General features: G+C 52.1%; 1 protein-coding gene across 1 annotated transcript in view; it reads left to right on the forward strand.

The window, feature by feature from the left end:
- The first annotated feature begins 4,748 nt into the window (after positions 1-4,748).
- SCNN1B (sodium channel epithelial 1 subunit beta) overlaps positions 4,749-16,461 on the forward strand; it is a 60,557-nt gene continuing 48,844 nt past the window's right edge. The window contains exon 1 of the mRNA XM_072836175.1: positions 4,749-4,803. The gene's annotated coding sequence lies outside the window, so the exon portion shown is untranslated. The remainder of the gene's footprint in view (positions 4,804-16,461) is intronic.

Genomic DNA, 16,461 nt, shown 5'->3' on the forward strand with positions numbered 1-16,461 from the left:
GGTTTTCAAAGTGTGGTCCACAGGCTTACGGGGTTGGGGCAAAGACCTATCAAGAGGTCACAACTATTTTCATAATAATACTAAGGTGTTGTTTGCCTTTTTCTCCAGGTTGACATTTGCACTGACAAAAGCAGTGGTTGACAAAAGCAGCAGTGAGTAAAATGATATGAAACTATATTTCCTTCATTTATTTCAACTAGAGAACATAATGCAACAGACCAAATGCAAAAGCAGATGCCAGAATCCAGCTAGATATTAAGAGATTTTAAGAATTGCTAACCAGGGCAGCCCAGGTGGCCCAGCGGTTTAGCATCACCTTCGGCCCAGGGCCTGATCCTGGAGTCCCGGGATCGAGTCCCACGTCGGGCTACCTGGGTGGAGCCTGCTTCGCCCTCTGCCTGTGTCTCTGCCTCTCTCTCTCTGTGCCTATCATGAATAAATAAATAAAATCTTAAAAAAAAAGAATTGCTAACCAATGCCATTCCTCCCATTAATATTTTCTTTTGTTATGGAAATTATTTTTCATAAAGGCATTTTAATCATGTTAACATGTAGCAGGTTTATTATTTTTATATTTTAATGATTAAAATATTTATTTAAGATTCATTTATTTATCTGAGGGAAAGAGCCGGGGGAGGAGAAGAGGGAAAAGGAGAGGGAGAGACTCTCAATCAGACTGTCTGCTGAGTGCAGAGCCCTATGAGGGCCTTAATCCCATGACCTGTGAGACCACGATCTGAGCAGAAACCAAGAGTCAGTGGCTCAACCGACTGTGTCACCCAGACGCCCCTGATTAAAAATATTTTTTAAGTATCTGTTTTAATTTCTAATGTGGTAAGTACCAATAGATATAAACCTTGTGATCAAAAGCTCTATGGGGTCTAAATAATTTTTAAAAGTGCAAAGGATTCTTGAGACTGTAAATTTTGAGAATTCCTGTATTAGGATAATTTACAGAAAAACATGCAAGATATGAAGTGGAAATAATCAGCACAATAAAAAAATTATATAAAAACATGGAGAGAACACTGGGTTCACAGACACACAGTATTTGTTAGAGAGCTCATTTTTTTTTTCATACAGAAAATTACAAAGAATAATGAAACAGTTATCCCAGGGTCTCACCACCTATAACTAAAAGTTAACATTTTGTACTACTTGCTCTGGGCCTTTTAAAAATAATTAATTAATTAATCTACTAATTAATTAATTTAACTTCCCAGCTAAGGTTAGAATTCCTTTGGTCCCCATCCCATTTCTGAACTCTGCAGGAACCACTTTGATCTCCTTCCAGTGTATACAATTGTAAATTCCTTATGGCAGTTTAAAAATTTTACTCAAAGTAACTCATACTGTACAAATTAATCTGCAGCAGTTAAGTCTGCAGGCAGGCTCTGGATTAGGACTACCGGGGTTCAAAGCCCAACTCTGACATTTCCTGGTTGTGTGACCTGGAGTAATTTTTCTACCTGTCTGTGCCAGTTTCCTCATCTGTAAAAATAGAGATAATACTCGTATGTACTCCATGAGGTTGTTGTGAGTTTTAATGTAAGTGCTTGGACAGTATCTGGTACAGAATTAACACTATAAAAGTGTTTGCTCTCTGTTATTCCAATTTTATTTATTTATTTTTTAAATATTTTATTTATTTAATCATGAGAGAGAGAGAGACAGAGACAGAGACCCAGGCAGAGGGAGAAGCAGGCTCCATGCAGGGAGCCTAATGTGGGACTCGATCCTGGGACTCCAGGATCACGCCCTGGGCCGAAGGTAGGTGCTAAACCGCTGAGCCACCCAGGGATCCCCTGTTATTCCAATTTTATTGCTATTTTTCACTCATGATTTTGAAGTCTATGGACATCCATATACATAGACTATGTTCTTGTTAAGTGCTGTATAATATTCCATCAACTAAACATGTCACATTTTATTATTTTTCTACTACAAATAATGACAATAATAAAACTTCTTTTTGCTTGTAGAGGTCCATAGATTTATAGTGCCAAAAATCTTCTTGGCTGACTAATTTTCTCCAGCAGAGGCCGGAGCCTCTAGAAAGCTCAGCCTCTCTGGTAGACAGAACAAAGCCCTCCCAAAGATGCCTGTGTCCTCATTTCCAGAACCTATATATCTGTTAAGTTACAGAGCAAAGAGGAATTAAGATTGCAGATAGAATTAGGTTTGGCAATCAGCTGGTGTAGAAATGGAGAGATTATCCTGGGTTATGGGGGAAAGCCAAATGCAATCGCAAGGGTCTCTAGAAGTAGCAAAGGGATACAGAAAGAAGAGAACTGGGAGCCCCTGGGTGGTTCAGTTGGTTAAGAATCTGCCTTTGGCTCATGTCATGATCTCAGGATCTTGGGACTGAGCCCTGTGGCAAGCTCTCTGCTCAATGAGGAGTCTGCTTCTCCCTCTCCCTCTGTACTCTCTCTCTCTCAAATAAATAAATAAATAAATAAATAAATAAATAAATAAATAAAATTTTTTAAAAAGAGAAGAGAGAACTAGATAGATGGTACAGGAGAAAGACTCGGCCCCATATTGCTAATTCTTAAGATAGAGGAAGGGGCCACAAGCCAAGGAATGCAGGCAGTATTTATAAGCTAGAAAAGGCAAAGAAATAGATTCTCCCCTAGAGCCTCTAGAAGGAACGCAGTCCTCTCACCTCTTGATTTTAGGGGTGTTGGATCTCTGACTTCCAGAACTGTAAGTTAATAAATTCGTGTTTACTAAGCTAATACATTTGTAGTCATTTGTTACAGCAATGACAGCAAAGGAATCCAGTGTCTCAAGAGACATGGAGAAGGCTGACTCTGGGGCTTTGCCAGGGGCACCTGAAATGAAAAGCCATGTGTTGAAGATATTGGCAAGAAAGTGGCTGAAATGATGTCCTTGGAACCTCAATCTGCTGAAGAGAAGAGGAAAAGAAGTGAGGACTGGAGTCAGGGGGAGGGCCTGGCAGTGAGCAAAGCCGGAGTGCAGTGGGAGTCACTGAGGAAGCCCCCAGGCCCCACCTGCTCCGTAGGCTCTTTGAATTTCTAATGCAGAGGCAGGGCCATCAGGGACCTAGGAGTGACCTTGGAGGGGGCTGAGTCAGAGAGGGAGAAGGTCACTGGGAAAGCAGAGGTGAGCTAGGGGCCCCTGGGTGGCTCAGGGGTTGAGCATCTGCCTTTGGCTCAGGCGGTGATCCCGGGTCCTGGGAGCGAGTCCCCCATTAGGCTCCCCACAGGGAGGCTGCTTCTCCCTCTGCCTGTGTCTCTGCCTCTCTCTGTGTGTCTCTCACACATAAATAAATAAAATCTCAAAGAAGAAGAAGAGGTGAGCTAATTCCATCTCATAGGTCAGCTGAGGTTCACAGACCTTTGGGGGGAAATCTACTGTAGGAGCCTGTCCTGCAAACTGCTTGAAATCCCCACCTTGCCCAGGCGGCAGTCTGCAGCCAAGAGGGTGTGGAAGTGACAGGGGTGCAGTCACATGTGTGTGTTGCACGCGTGTGTTGCTTTGCACACCCCGGGGTAGGATGGCGTGGTTAGCGTGTGTGTGTGTGTGGCCTGTGACCGGCAGGGGGTGCGGGGGGGGGGGGGGGGCGGCGGGGGTGGTGACACAGTAATCTACCTGGGAGCACATGGGGGGCCATGGGTGTCTGGCGGGTAGGGGGTGCGGGGAGGAGGGTGACACAGTGGTCTGCCTGGGGGCACGTGGAGGGGCAGACGGGCAGGGGGTGCTGGGGGGTGACACAGTGGTCTGCCTGGGGGCACGCGGGGGGAGCAGACGGGCAGGGGGTGCTGGGGGGTGACACGGGGGGGGCCGTGGGGGTCCGGCAGGCAGGGGGTGCTGGGGGGGGTGACACAGTGGTCTGCCTGGGGGCACGTGGAGGGGCAGACGGGCAGGGGGTGCTGGGGGGTGACACGGGGGGGGGGCCGTGGGGGTCCGGCAGGCAGGGGGTGCTGGGGGGGTGACACAGTGGTCTGCCTGGGGGCACGTGGAGGGGCAGACGGGCAGGGGGTGCTGGGGGGTGACACGGGGGGGGCCGTGGGGGTCCGGCAGGCAGGGTGTGCTGGGGGGGGTGACACAGTGGTCTGCCTGGGGGCACGCGGGGGGAGCAGACGGGCAGGGGGTGCTGGGGGGTGACACGGGGGGGCCGTGGGGGTCCGGCAGGCAGGGGGTGCTGGGGGGGTGACACAGTGGTCTGCCTGGGGGCACGTGGAGGGGCAGACGGGCAGGGGGTGCTGGGGGGTGACACGGGGGGGGCCGTGGGGGTCCGGCAGGCAGGGGGTGCTGGGGGGGGTGACACAGTGGTCTGCCTGGGGGCACGCGGGGGGAGCAGACGGGCAGGGGGTGCTGGGGGGTGACACGGGGGGGCCGTGGGGGTCCGGCAGGCAGGGGGTGCTGGGGGGGGTGACACAGTGGTCTGCCTGGGGGCACGTGGAGGGGCAGACGGGCAGGGGGTGCTGGGGGGTGACACGGGGGGGCCGTGGGGGTCCGGCAGGCAGGGGGTGCTGGGGGGGGTGACACAGTGGTCTGCCTGGGGGCACGCGGGGGGCCGTGGGGGTCGGGGCGCGCCTCGGCGGGGGTGCGGGGCGGGGCGGGGCGGGGCGGGGGCCGGGCGGCCGGGGCGGGGAGGTGCGGCGGCCCGCGGTCCCGGCGCCGCCCAGCTCCGCCCGCGGGCGCTCCCGGCCTCCCGGCCTCCCGGCCTCCCGCCCCGTCGGAGCTCCCTCCCCGTCCCCGCGGCCGCGCGCTCCCGGGCCCCGCGCCGCAGCCTCCCCGCCGCCGCCCCCGCCGCCCCCGCCGCCGCGGAAACAGGTAGGACAGCGACCCCGGGCGAGCGCAGGGGCAGCCCTGCCTCAGTTTCCCCGCGGGGCCGGGCCTCGGGGCGCAGGGGGAGGGCGGCGGGGGGCCCCCGGCGAGTCCGGGGCGCGGGGGGCGGGGTGAGCTGCCGCCGGGAAGGGTGACCCCGGCGAGAGCCCTGAGCGTTAGCGTGTGTGTGGCCTGTGACCGGCAGGGGGTGCGGGGGGGGCGGCGGGGGTGGTGACACGGCCCCCCCCCGGGCGACGCCGCCCCCCGCGCCGGGGCGCCTCCGCGCGGTTCCCATTTCACAGACGGGGACACTGAGAGGCAGAGGGTGGCGGAGCGTCGTGCGCCGCGGTGACGGTGACCGAGCCCAGAGCCCGTCTCCTGGCCTCTCCTGCCAGGCGCTCCCGGGGACCGGGAACCCGCGGCTCGGGTGGCCCCCTGCTGGGGAGGCCGGGCCCGGCGCCCTGCTCCACAGAGGGGGCTGGCCCGAGCTCGCGGAGCCCTAACTTTTCGCTGGGCCCCGGGCAGGGGACGGTGGGGAACAGCGGGTGTGTCCGGCGGCCCGGAGCAAGCCCTTCCCGCCGCAGCGTGGAAGGAGAAACTGAGGCATGGACAAGTTTAGGCAGGAAGCAGCAGAGCTTCCCCACCCCTGCAGCTCCCTCACCTGAGCCAGGTCGGGACAGCCCGGGCTGGCGTTTGTTCCTGGCAGCAGAGCCCTCCAAGAGTCCCTGGGGGACTTCTGGAAATGCTCCCCTGAGGCCTGGGCCCCCCTGGGCCCCCCACCCGGCTTCCACCGCTGACTCACTCCACCCACCTGCCCACTGAACTGTGTGATTCCAGGAGGGACACAGGGATCCATCCACTCCCCATTCCCTCCCTGCTCCCAGAAGGTAGCCACTTTCATAACTTGGGGTATTCCTTCTAGACTTTTCCTTCACCTATGCAGTCATATATATGTAAAGAGAACATGTAAAGTGCATCATGACGCTGTGGACAGATATTTTAACAGAAATGGTGTAATCCAGCCTATTCTGCAACTTGCCCCCTCTCATCATTTCTTTTAGAATTACCCATGTTGTGCGTATAAAACTGACTTAGTCATAGGAATTTGGGTGCTGCTTTTTAAAAGATTTATTTATTTGAGAGAAGGGTGGGGGTGCCAGGGGGAGGGGCAGGGGAGAAACTGTAGCAGACTCAGCGCTGAGCCGCAGCTCAGAAGCGGGGGGCCTGATCTCACCCCCAGCCAAAAACAAGGGTCTGATGCTTAATCACTGCACCACGCAGGTGCCTCCGGGGGCTGTGTTTTATTTCAGCTTCTTCTGTAAATTGACATCTTTGGGTTAAAGATTTTGTTCTTTGTTCTAAACTAATTTCACAGGATCTGAATTTGTGGGATAAGGTGTCCTCTCTTCTCTGTTGCACATGTGCATGTATGCACACGTGTGCACACATCATGTACATGCATGTGCGTGTACACATGCTTCAGTACAGGTCTGCATATATACGCATGTACGTGTGCACAAATGTGTGCGCTACAGACACAAGCACACACATATACATACACACATGCACAGGTGTGTCTGTGTGCCTTGCACACTTCTGTCTGTGGGCAAGGACAAACATGGTGCCCCCTCTAGCTTCACTCTCCACTGAGCCCAAAGGCTTGGGCCTGAGCCAGGGCACACTCTCTGCCTGTCCAGGCACCGGTGGGCAGAGTTCCCAAAAGGGACAGCATCCAGGGGTCCTCTCTGGATGCCCCTAGTGCCGCCCCCACCTTCTAATAGGAGACAGGGTCATTAGAAAGCATGGCTGGCAGATGGGAGTGTCCTGGGTCCTATGTGTTCCACACACTCCCCGGGTCCAGGCTGGGGGATGAGAGTGTGTGTGTGTGCTGGAACGTGGGCCAAGACCATCAAGACTTTGGTGGAATGCCTGAAAACAGCCAGTGGGGAGAATCCGGAATCAGGTGGCGCTTGCATTACCGTCTCAGGTCCTCCACTTCCTAACTGGGGTAGTTCCCTTCCCCTGTGTGGGCCACAGCTTTCTCATCTGCACCACGGGGGTGAGGCCTGTGGCAGCCTCCCCAAACTGTGGAGTGCATCGATGGGGTGATGAAACAAAACACTCACTCAGAGCATTGTCAGCCCTTGGTGAACAGGAAGTCTTGTCCTGAACTGGGGAGACCTAGAGGTGGCCCCTGGGTGGAGGTGACGCTCAGAGTCACCACTTGGCCCATCATTTCTTGTGCACACCCTATATCCAGGCTGGAGAATCCTGAGTGCTGAGTGGGCTGGAGGATGAGTTTCCTGGTTGTTGAGGGCCAGGCTCAGCTCAGAGGAGTTCAGAAGCTTCACAGCATCTGCAACAAGTGACCTGTGCTCCTGGCCATAAGTGAAGGTGCAGTCATGAAGTGAGTTGAGGTCTCCAGCTTTGAGATCTGAGAGGCAGCAAAAGTTGAGGAGGCCCATGGGCAGCTTTTGTGAGCTTTTTTTTTACATTTCAGATTACTTTCAAAAAATTTTTTAAAAGATTTTATGTATTTATTTCAGAAAGAGAATGAACACACGTGGGCGACAGAGGGGGTTGCAAAGCAGAAGAGAGGGAGAGGCAGACTCCCGGGATGAGGAGGGAGGGTTCCATCCCAGGGCCCTGAAATCAGGACCTGAGCCAAAGGCAGATGCTTAACCAAAGGAGCCACTCAGACGCCCTAGATTACTCTCTGATTTTAAAAAACGGGAGATGTCACATAAAACTCTTTATCTCTGGATCCTCTTGAGAAATCAGAAAATCAGACACCTTTGGCCCTAACATTTGGCTGTCCCCTTAGATGGGACGGGCACCCTCCGGGGTGCCACAGCCCCCACCTGGGCCACCCCTCATTCATAAAGAACAGCAGAACACAAAACTTAATAACCTAGACTCACCAGCAGCTTCTATATCTCTGCTTGGCCACAGATGAGTTATGTGATCTCAGGCAAAGTATTTAGCATTTTTGTGACTCAATTTCCTCAAAAGGAAAATGGGGATAATAAGCAGCACTTGCCTCAAAAGGTTATTTTAGGCATTAAAGGAGTCAGCAACTTAAGCCTCTTAAAACAGCGTCTGGTGTGTGATACACACTCAGTGTTGATGATGCTGGTGCTGATGCTGACAATGTTGATGTTAGCCGCTGGGTCCCCGTGGTAGCACAGTGTGCAAATTGTACTTGATATAAAAGCTGTGGAAACACAAGTGAGGGAGGAAGAAAGAACGGAAAGGAATGCTTTGAGCCATTTTTTTTCAGATAAGATGCTGCCATCCGAGGTATTTTTATTTCCCAAAGACAGAAGAGGACCACTTTTCAGGGAAAGATACAAAGAGGAGGGGATTCTAAGCTGGGTTTTTTGAAGGATAGATAGGAGTTTCTCTGGATCACTAAAGTGAAAAGGGCATTGCCCTACAGAGAGGAGACAAAAGGACCCTGAGATCATGATGGGGCTTATGGCAGGAAAGGGGATGAACATTTTTTGCATACCTACTAGGTGCAGGTGCCCTTATAATCGCCTCCCCTGTGGGCTTCATAATGCCCCCTGAAAACCAGGTCTGTGATCCCCATTTACTGATGAGTCAGAGGCTCAGGGCGGATGAGCACTTGCCCAAGAGCTTGCACAGTGGGTCAGTGGCAGAGCTGGGGTCAGGCCCCAGATTCTAAAGCCCGTGCACCCTCTCTGAGCCTGGTTTCTCCTCGTAAAGTGGAGATAGTACTTCCAAAACCTACTGCACAGGTTTGTGGCAAGGATTAGATGAGAAAATTCTTGCACAGATCTCACAGCACGGGACCTGGCACAGAGCAGTTGCTCTGTTATTTTCATTGGAACAAAGCCCGTATTTCTCCAGACCTCTCAGCCTCACTCACACCAGATGGGGGAGCCCAGGGAGTGAATGAATGAGCTGGGCCAGCGGATCTCAAAGTGTGGTCTGTGGACCAGCAGCACGGAAGCAGCCTCACCTGGAGCTGGTTAGAAGTGCAGATTCTCACACCCACCCTAGACCTACTGAGTCAGAGACTGGGGATGGGGCCCAGCAACCTTTGTTTTAACAAGCCCTGCAAGTGGTTCTAAGTGTGCTGAAAAATTTCAGGATCACTGGCCTAGAGAACTTGCAGCCTCTAGTCTGCCCACCTGAAAGGTCTGGGCAAGATTTGACTTTCAGAGATGCTGAAAGCGAGGGATGCCCCAGGCAGCTGAGGACCCACCTCCTCCCCATAAGAAGCTGTTATTAGAGACCCTTCTGTGCCTAGGGGCCTTGGTGGGTTGTGCCTTCCCCCCTGGACCCCCATGAGAACATATGTCCAGCCATGAGTCCTGAGCAGTGGGGAATGATCTCAAGACTCTGCAGGAAAAACCATTAAGGAGGTCTCAGGTCAAGTGACAAGGAGTTAAGTACAGGCTGGAGATAATAACCTAACTGCAGAGGACCTCCAAGTGGAGACGTAGGTCCCCTCCATGTGTCCTCTTTGAAGCACTGATCAAGAGTGGGAAGCAGTACAGGGGCGCCTGGGTGGCACAGTTGGTTAAGTATCTGCTTTCGGCTCAGGTCATGATCCCGGGGTCCTGTGAAAGAGCCCCATGGCAGGCTCTCTGCTCAGCGGGGAAGTCTGCTTCTCCCTCTCCCTCTGCCTCTCCCCTCACTCATGCATACTCTTTCTCAAGTAAACAAAATCTTTTTTAAAAAAGGAGAAAGAGTGGGAGGCAGTACAGCCTAATGGGTGGAAGCATGGCCTTGCTTTAAATATCGAAGTTGCAGATCCCTGGGTGGTGCAGCGGTTTGGCGCCTGCCTTTGGCCCAGGGCACGATCCTGGAGACCCGGGATCGAATCCCACGTCGGGCTCCCGGTGCATGGAGCCTGCTTCTCCCTCTCCCTCTGCCTGTGTCTCTGCCTCTCTCTCTCTCTCTCTCTCTCTGTGTGTGTATGACTGTCATAAATAAATAAAAAATTAAAAAAAAAATCGAAGTTGCTAGGTCTGCCTACATAAAAATTAATATTTCCTGTATGGCCAAAACCAAAAGCACCCATGAACCTGCATATCAAACTCATAAAAATATTTGTCACTTCTGTGACAAAGAGTTAATTTCATGGGCAAAGAGCTCTTGCAAATCAAAGACCAAGCACCCCCTCCAAAAAAGGAAAAAAGAAAAGAGTAAAGGATATGATTTAGCTGTTCGCATAAAAAGAAGTACATAAAAGGAAGCATAAATTCAAACAGACGAAAAGATGCTCAACCACTCTTCAAAAAAAAAAAAAGAATTGCATTGCGAAACCCCAGTGAATTCTGCTTTCCACCTCCCAGATCCCGGGGTAACACTCAGTGTCGGAAGTGGGGGCTGGGGAAACCAGCACGCTCCAGCTCTACTGGTGGGAGCACAAATTGGGGAGTCGGGAAAATTGTCAATATTTATGAGGCCCATACCCCAGGGCTCTGCAATCTCACCTGCAGGAGTTTACCCTGTGGGTATCTCTGCCTTGGGCACAGCGTGTTAGAGCAAAGATAGTCAGCCTTGTGCATAAGAGCAAACAATTGCAGAGTAAACACCCATCAGAAAGGTGCAAGTACTGGACGTGTGGGAACAGCCACACACGAGAATATGATGTAGCCATTCAGAAGAAAGCAGTAGCTCTTTATGAATGGAGGGGGGACCCTTTCCCAGATGTATTGTTAAAAGAAAAATGCTATGGAACAGTATACAGTAGTCTAACCATCTGTGTGCCTAGAGCCCCTTTAAAAAAAAGGACAAGAGGGCAGCCCGGGTGGCTCAGCGGTTTAGCGCCGCCTTCAGCCCAGGGCCTGATCCTAGAAACCCGGGTTAGAGTCCCACATCGGGTTCCCTGCATGGAGCCTGCTTCTCCCTCTGCCTGAGTCTCTCTCTCTCTCTCTCTCTCATAAATAAATAAATAAATAAAATATTTTTAAAATTTTAAAAAAGGACAAGATAAGCATATATATGTAGATATTTGTATATGCACATTAAACCCTGGGGCAAAAAAAATAAAAATAAAAAATAAATAAAAAATAAAAAACCCTGGGGCACACTCGGGAAGCCTGTGCTAGTGGATGGCTTTGGGGAGGGAAGAAAGACCTAACTTTTCACTGCACACATTTGGTACTCTTTAGAAGTCCCCCCGCCCCGTACATTCATTACAGTACAGTGATAAATTCCAGCCACACACATCTTCCTTATTTGAAACAAGCATAGCGTGAGAGAGAAGGTGAACTCCCTTTTTGACCACTATTCAAATTATATATGTTTCCAAATAAAAATGAGTTACTGTTTTTAAAAATAGAGCCTTTGATCACAAAAGAGCAAATATTGTATGATTGCACTTACATGCGATACCTAGAATAGGCAAATTCATGGAGACCAAGTAGAATAGAGCTTACCAGGGCTGAGGGGTGGGAGCGTGGTGGTTGGGGGAGTGGGCGCTAGTGTTCACAGTTTCCTTCTCTCTGGGAGGATGCAAAAGTTCTGGCGATGGATGGTGGTGATGGTTGCATGACAGCGTCAACCCACTTAATGCCACCGGAACGTACACTTAAAAATGATTAAAATGGCAGGGGCGCCTGACTGGCTCAGTTGGAAGAGTGTGTGACTCTGGTTCTCGGGATCTTGAGTTCAAGCCCCGTGCTGGGTGTAGAGATGACTTAAATAAATAAACACTTAAGAGAAAATGATTAAAGTGGTAAACTTTAGGTTGTACAGTTCGCCACAATAAAAAAATTTCTAGACGATTCAAATACAAAAAACACAAAAACGTCGGGGCTCTGATATCAGACTGCTTGGGTTCCAGTCCTTGGTTCCACCACTTCTGAGCTGTGACTGCTTGATCAAGTGTGTATTCTTCTCTGAGCCTCTGTTTTCCTACCTGCACATGGGGCTGCCCAAGAGTACCTGGCTCACAGGAATCCTGCAAGGCTTAAATGACTTTGTCCACACAAAGTGCTTGTTGCTCTGAATCTCTGGGACATTCTAAAAGGTCAGGATGAGGAGAATAAGGAGCTAGAATCAGCCCCTGGACCAAATATCAAGACCAGCAGGTTCAGATGGGGACAGGGCCTAAGGAGTTTTCAAAAGCATCATCTGTATTTTTATTTTGCTTTGTATTTGCAAAGTTAAAAAAAATTATGTTTCCATCATCTGAATTACAAGATATAAATTCAGAAGAAATATTCCTAGCTGGTAGGAATATCCAAAAGATACAGTGATTCTTAACCCGGGCCTGCTAAGCTCCAGAGATCAGAATCCTGGCTCTGCGCTTACCCACTGTGTGACTTCGGGCAAGTTACTTAACCTCTCTGTGCTTCAGTTTTCTCATCTGTAAACTGGAGATGATAAGAAGTCTCACCTCAGTAGGGATATTATGAAGATTAAACGTGTCAAGTGCTTAGAACGGTCCCTGGCACGCAGGAAGTCCTAAATAAACGCTTGTTAAATGAGTAACTTGAAAGAAGCCTGGAAGTTGTTAGCACTTCTGTTTTGAAATGAAGAATTTCTTTTTTTACACTAAGGAAATGGGGTCCTGGCCAAGCTACAGTCATGGAGCTGAGCTGAACCTGAAGCAAACCTCGTGGGTTTGCTGGGAGATGGCAGGGGCGGGGGGGGGGGGGGGGGGACGTTGCCCAGCAGATGAGGGGTGGAGACAGGCTCAGAGAGGTTCAAGAATTTGCACAAGAGGCCACACAGTGATAACAGCAGAATTTGAACTCAGCTCCAACTTGCTCCTCCTCCACTGTGCATCCCTGGCAGGGAGAGTCTTGAGGATTGTGGGGGCGGAGGGCATGGGGGAGGGGTGTGTGTGAGGCACTGGTGTCCCTACGACAAACAGAGCCCTTGCCTTGCAGACTTCTAGAACAGCCCAGACAGCCTTGCTCCCTCTCGAGGTACCAGGGAGCTCATTCTCGAGCCCAGATCTGGAAGGAAGACTAAGATCTGGGAAGTCTGGTGCACCCTCTTTCAGGAGCTGCTGGAGGTCTGGCCCCTACAGAAGATGACTCGGGGTGTGTGTGTGGGTGGGGTGCTGCAAGGCAACCTCCCCAGACAAGCTCCCCCGCCCTCTGCAGGCTGATTCCTGAAATTCCACTGTGGGTCCCTCACCTCTGTCTCTGTGTGGAGTTTGTTGATTTTCCTGGTTGAAAGTCACCACCTCCCACCCCAGGGAGGATCACCTTTGTCCTTCCTATGGGGTTTGTGCTGCAATGAGGGGCTGCGTGGGGGCTTATGCTGAGTTTGGTGAGAGAGACCACAAGGGGGTCTGTGGCTGTGGCCTTGGGGCGGCTGCCTTTGAAAGCTTTAGCGGTGCAGGGAGGAGGGGGGAGCGTGTAAAATGTTTAGAAGTGTGCTTGGCCCATGGGAGGTGCTCCCTCCTGGAAGGAGGGGCCATGTACTGGACCAGGGGAGTCCCGGTTCGAGGCAGGCTGCTCCGGGAGACCTGTCCTCAGAGGACCTGGAAGCACCCAGGTTTACCCGGAGTCCTCGAGAGGCAGTTTGTCTAATGGTTGAGTTTGGGGGTCAGACAGTCTGGCGTTGGAGCTCAGCTCTGTGTGACCTTGGCCTTGATACTTAGCCTCGGAGCCCCAGTACTAGCCTGAGGACTGGGGTCAGTAGCAACCCCCGCTCCCTGCTCAGGGCCTGCTCAGGCCCCCCAGTCACTGGCCCCATCCTTCTCACTGCCCCGGTTAACTCCAGAAATGTTCTTGCCGGGCTTCGAGAAGGGAGGAGGGCGGGGCCATGGGAGGAGAGGCCTGTGTAGAAAGGCCCAGAACACCTCCCCCTGTAGAACTCAGCGAAAGTTGAACGATCAGAATCTGGGCCTGGCTCTGTGTGTGTCCAGGGAGGGGTGGTGTTCCGCTGGAGAGCACCCTGGCTGGCTGCAACCTCTCAGGCTGTTGGAACAGGAGCTGGTCTGACGCCTCTAACAGGAGATGACACGAGTGACAGCCCAGCCACGGGATGATGGGCCCAGTGAGCAGACCTCTCCCCCCATCACTGGCCCCCCAACACACATACAGAAGACAGAACCTTGAGGAGTAGGGTGGGGGTTGGGGGCCAGGGGATGACATTTTCCAGCATTTAGGGGGTGTTTCCTGAATGGGACGATGCTAGTCCACAGGGATTTAAAGGTGTTTTGTTGGCTGCTTTGCCCCTGCAGCAAGGGGCCAGGTACTGGAGATGCAGCAGGGAGCAAGCCACGTCTCCGGGCCCCCAGGAAACTCTGCGGTCCCTGCCCTGAGACCCCCTCTCCAGCCTCATTCCCACTCCTGAACTCCCACTGGGGCCCTCCTCCGTCTGGACGGGTGGGGCTGACCTCTTGCTGGACCTTATGATCTAGTTGGCTAAGGACCCCAGGCTAGAGACTGCTCCCCGAAGGGGGACAGTTCCCCGAAGCTTGTCATTCCCTCCAGGAGGTGTGACCCCTCCAAAAGGGAACCATGTTGCTTTGCTCACCTTACACGCAGGGACACGAACTGTTTCTCTTTCAACCTGTGGGATGGGTTGTCAAGTAAACGCTGTTGAGGCCCGCGTGGCTTTCTCCTCTACAGTAATAATGATAAAAACAGTGTGTTTTAAGCCTACATTACATGCCAGGCTCGCGCATTATTTCACAGAGATCTTTCAGCAACCATAAAGGGTTGGTACAAATATTCTTCCCATTTGACCCCTGGAGAAGCCCAGCTCTCTCACTCACTGCATGATCTCATTGCAGCTTTCCAACAATCCAGTGAAACAGGAGGTGTAATTGTTTTGCAGATAAGAAAATGGGCTCAGAGAAGTTGAGTCACTTGCCCAAGGTCACACAGAACGAGCAAGTGGTGCGGCTGGGGTTCAAACCCAAGCAACCGTTCTGACCACAGAGCCCACTTTGCTCTCCCCATCCTGCCTCTCCTTGGCTTCCAGGTGTTATTTGAGAAGTGGGTGCGGAGGAAGAGTGGAAATTTTTACTCCATGACATGGTTCTTGAAGCCCTTGGCTCACCTGCAGCCAAGTATAAGGTTTCAGCTGTTTGCTTCCCAGGAACTACCCTGGGTCACTGTGTGGGTAACGATTCCAGAAGCCCCCGACAGAGAGGGGCAGCCCAGAGCCCAGCCTGCGTGTGGCTCTGACTCTTGGGGCAGCAGCCCCTCACCTTCCTGGGCACCTGATTCGCAGCCTCTGAATTTCCCTGGAAGCCTGACTTCCTCCTGCCAGTCGGCCACCCAGGGATCCAGGAAGCCCACAGGGGCTGGGTCTGCCTCCCACCAACTCAGTTCCCAAATTTGGGCTCAAGGCCCAGAACACCATACTAGATTTTAGAGGTTGGCAGGAAATGAAGACATAGGTGGAAGAAGAGGGCCACTTTCCCCCATTTTTTTTTTTTTTACGATTTTTATTTATTAATGAGAGACACAGAAAGAGGCAGAGACACAGGCAGAGGGAGAAGCAGGCTCCATGCAGGGAGCCCAATGTGGGACTCGATCCTGGGACTCCAGGATCACGCCCTGGGCTGAAGGCGGGCGCCAAACCGCTGAGCCACCCAGGCTGCCCACTTTCCCCCATTCTTGTCTTTGATTCATGCCTTTCACCTAGTGTTTGAGGAAGAAGGTGTTTACTTCATAAATTCCAGTGGAACTCACTTTGTGGATCCAGGGCCCGGGAAGCCCAGCTGCCCCAGCACTTACAGAGCACTGACATAGGACCAGCATAGTGAGCCATGTTTGGCCTGATTTAGCTCATTTAATCTGCACAGTAACCCTCTCCACCATCACAACCATTCTCATCACCGTCATCACCTCCTTCGTTGTCATCCCTGCCCCCATCATCATCATCACCTTCGACACTATCAGCATCCCCATCATCTCCATCATCACCTTCAACACTCTCAACACCTTCATCTCCATCATCATCATCCCCATCATGTCCATCATCACTTTCAACACCTTCAACACCTTCATCACCATCATCCTCATGTTATTCCATCATCATCATCGCCATCATCCCTGTCATCACCAGCAGCAACATCATGGCCACCCGCATGGCTTCCCAGACCCAAGACCTAACATTGCAGATGGGGAAACAGACCCAGAAGACATGACCCATCCATCCCCTAGGAAGATGGTTAAGAGTTTGGGCTCTAAAGTCTGACAGACCCAAATTTGGTTCCTAGTTCTGACACTTTCTAGTTGTGTGACTTTGAGCAAGTAATCTAACCTCCCTGAGCCTCAGAGTCCTTGTCTGTAAAATGGGGGTGAGCACAGTTCCTGCCTCATGGGGTTGTGATGTAGGTCACATGAGGTGGTGCAGATAAGCCTTGGCACAGGGCCTGGATCAGGTCATAACAGCAAAGCAAACATAGGGTCACACTTTGGTAAGGGGAGAGTGTTTGGTTAGGAGTTCCCAGCACCCCTGGGCTGCTGAGGGGCAGGAGCTGCCCAGTGTGAGAACGGCACTGGAGGGCCACCTCGGGGCAAGTTGGAGACAGGACTGGAGGAGGGTGGAGGAAGGAGGTCCTAGGAGGCACCAGCCACTTCTGTTTCTGACTCACAGGCTTCCCTACCATCCATGGTGGCAGATCCTGCTGGGCCCTTCTCCCCCTTTGATAATATAGTCCCAAGCAGCAGTAATAGCGAGCATCCAAGCAACTGTGAACATTTCACT

This window comes from Canis lupus, chromosome 8 (assembly GCF_048164855.1).
Source record: "Canis lupus baileyi chromosome 8, mCanLup2.hap1, whole genome shotgun sequence".
Lineage (NCBI taxonomy): Eukaryota > Metazoa > Chordata > Mammalia > Carnivora > Canidae > Canis > Canis lupus.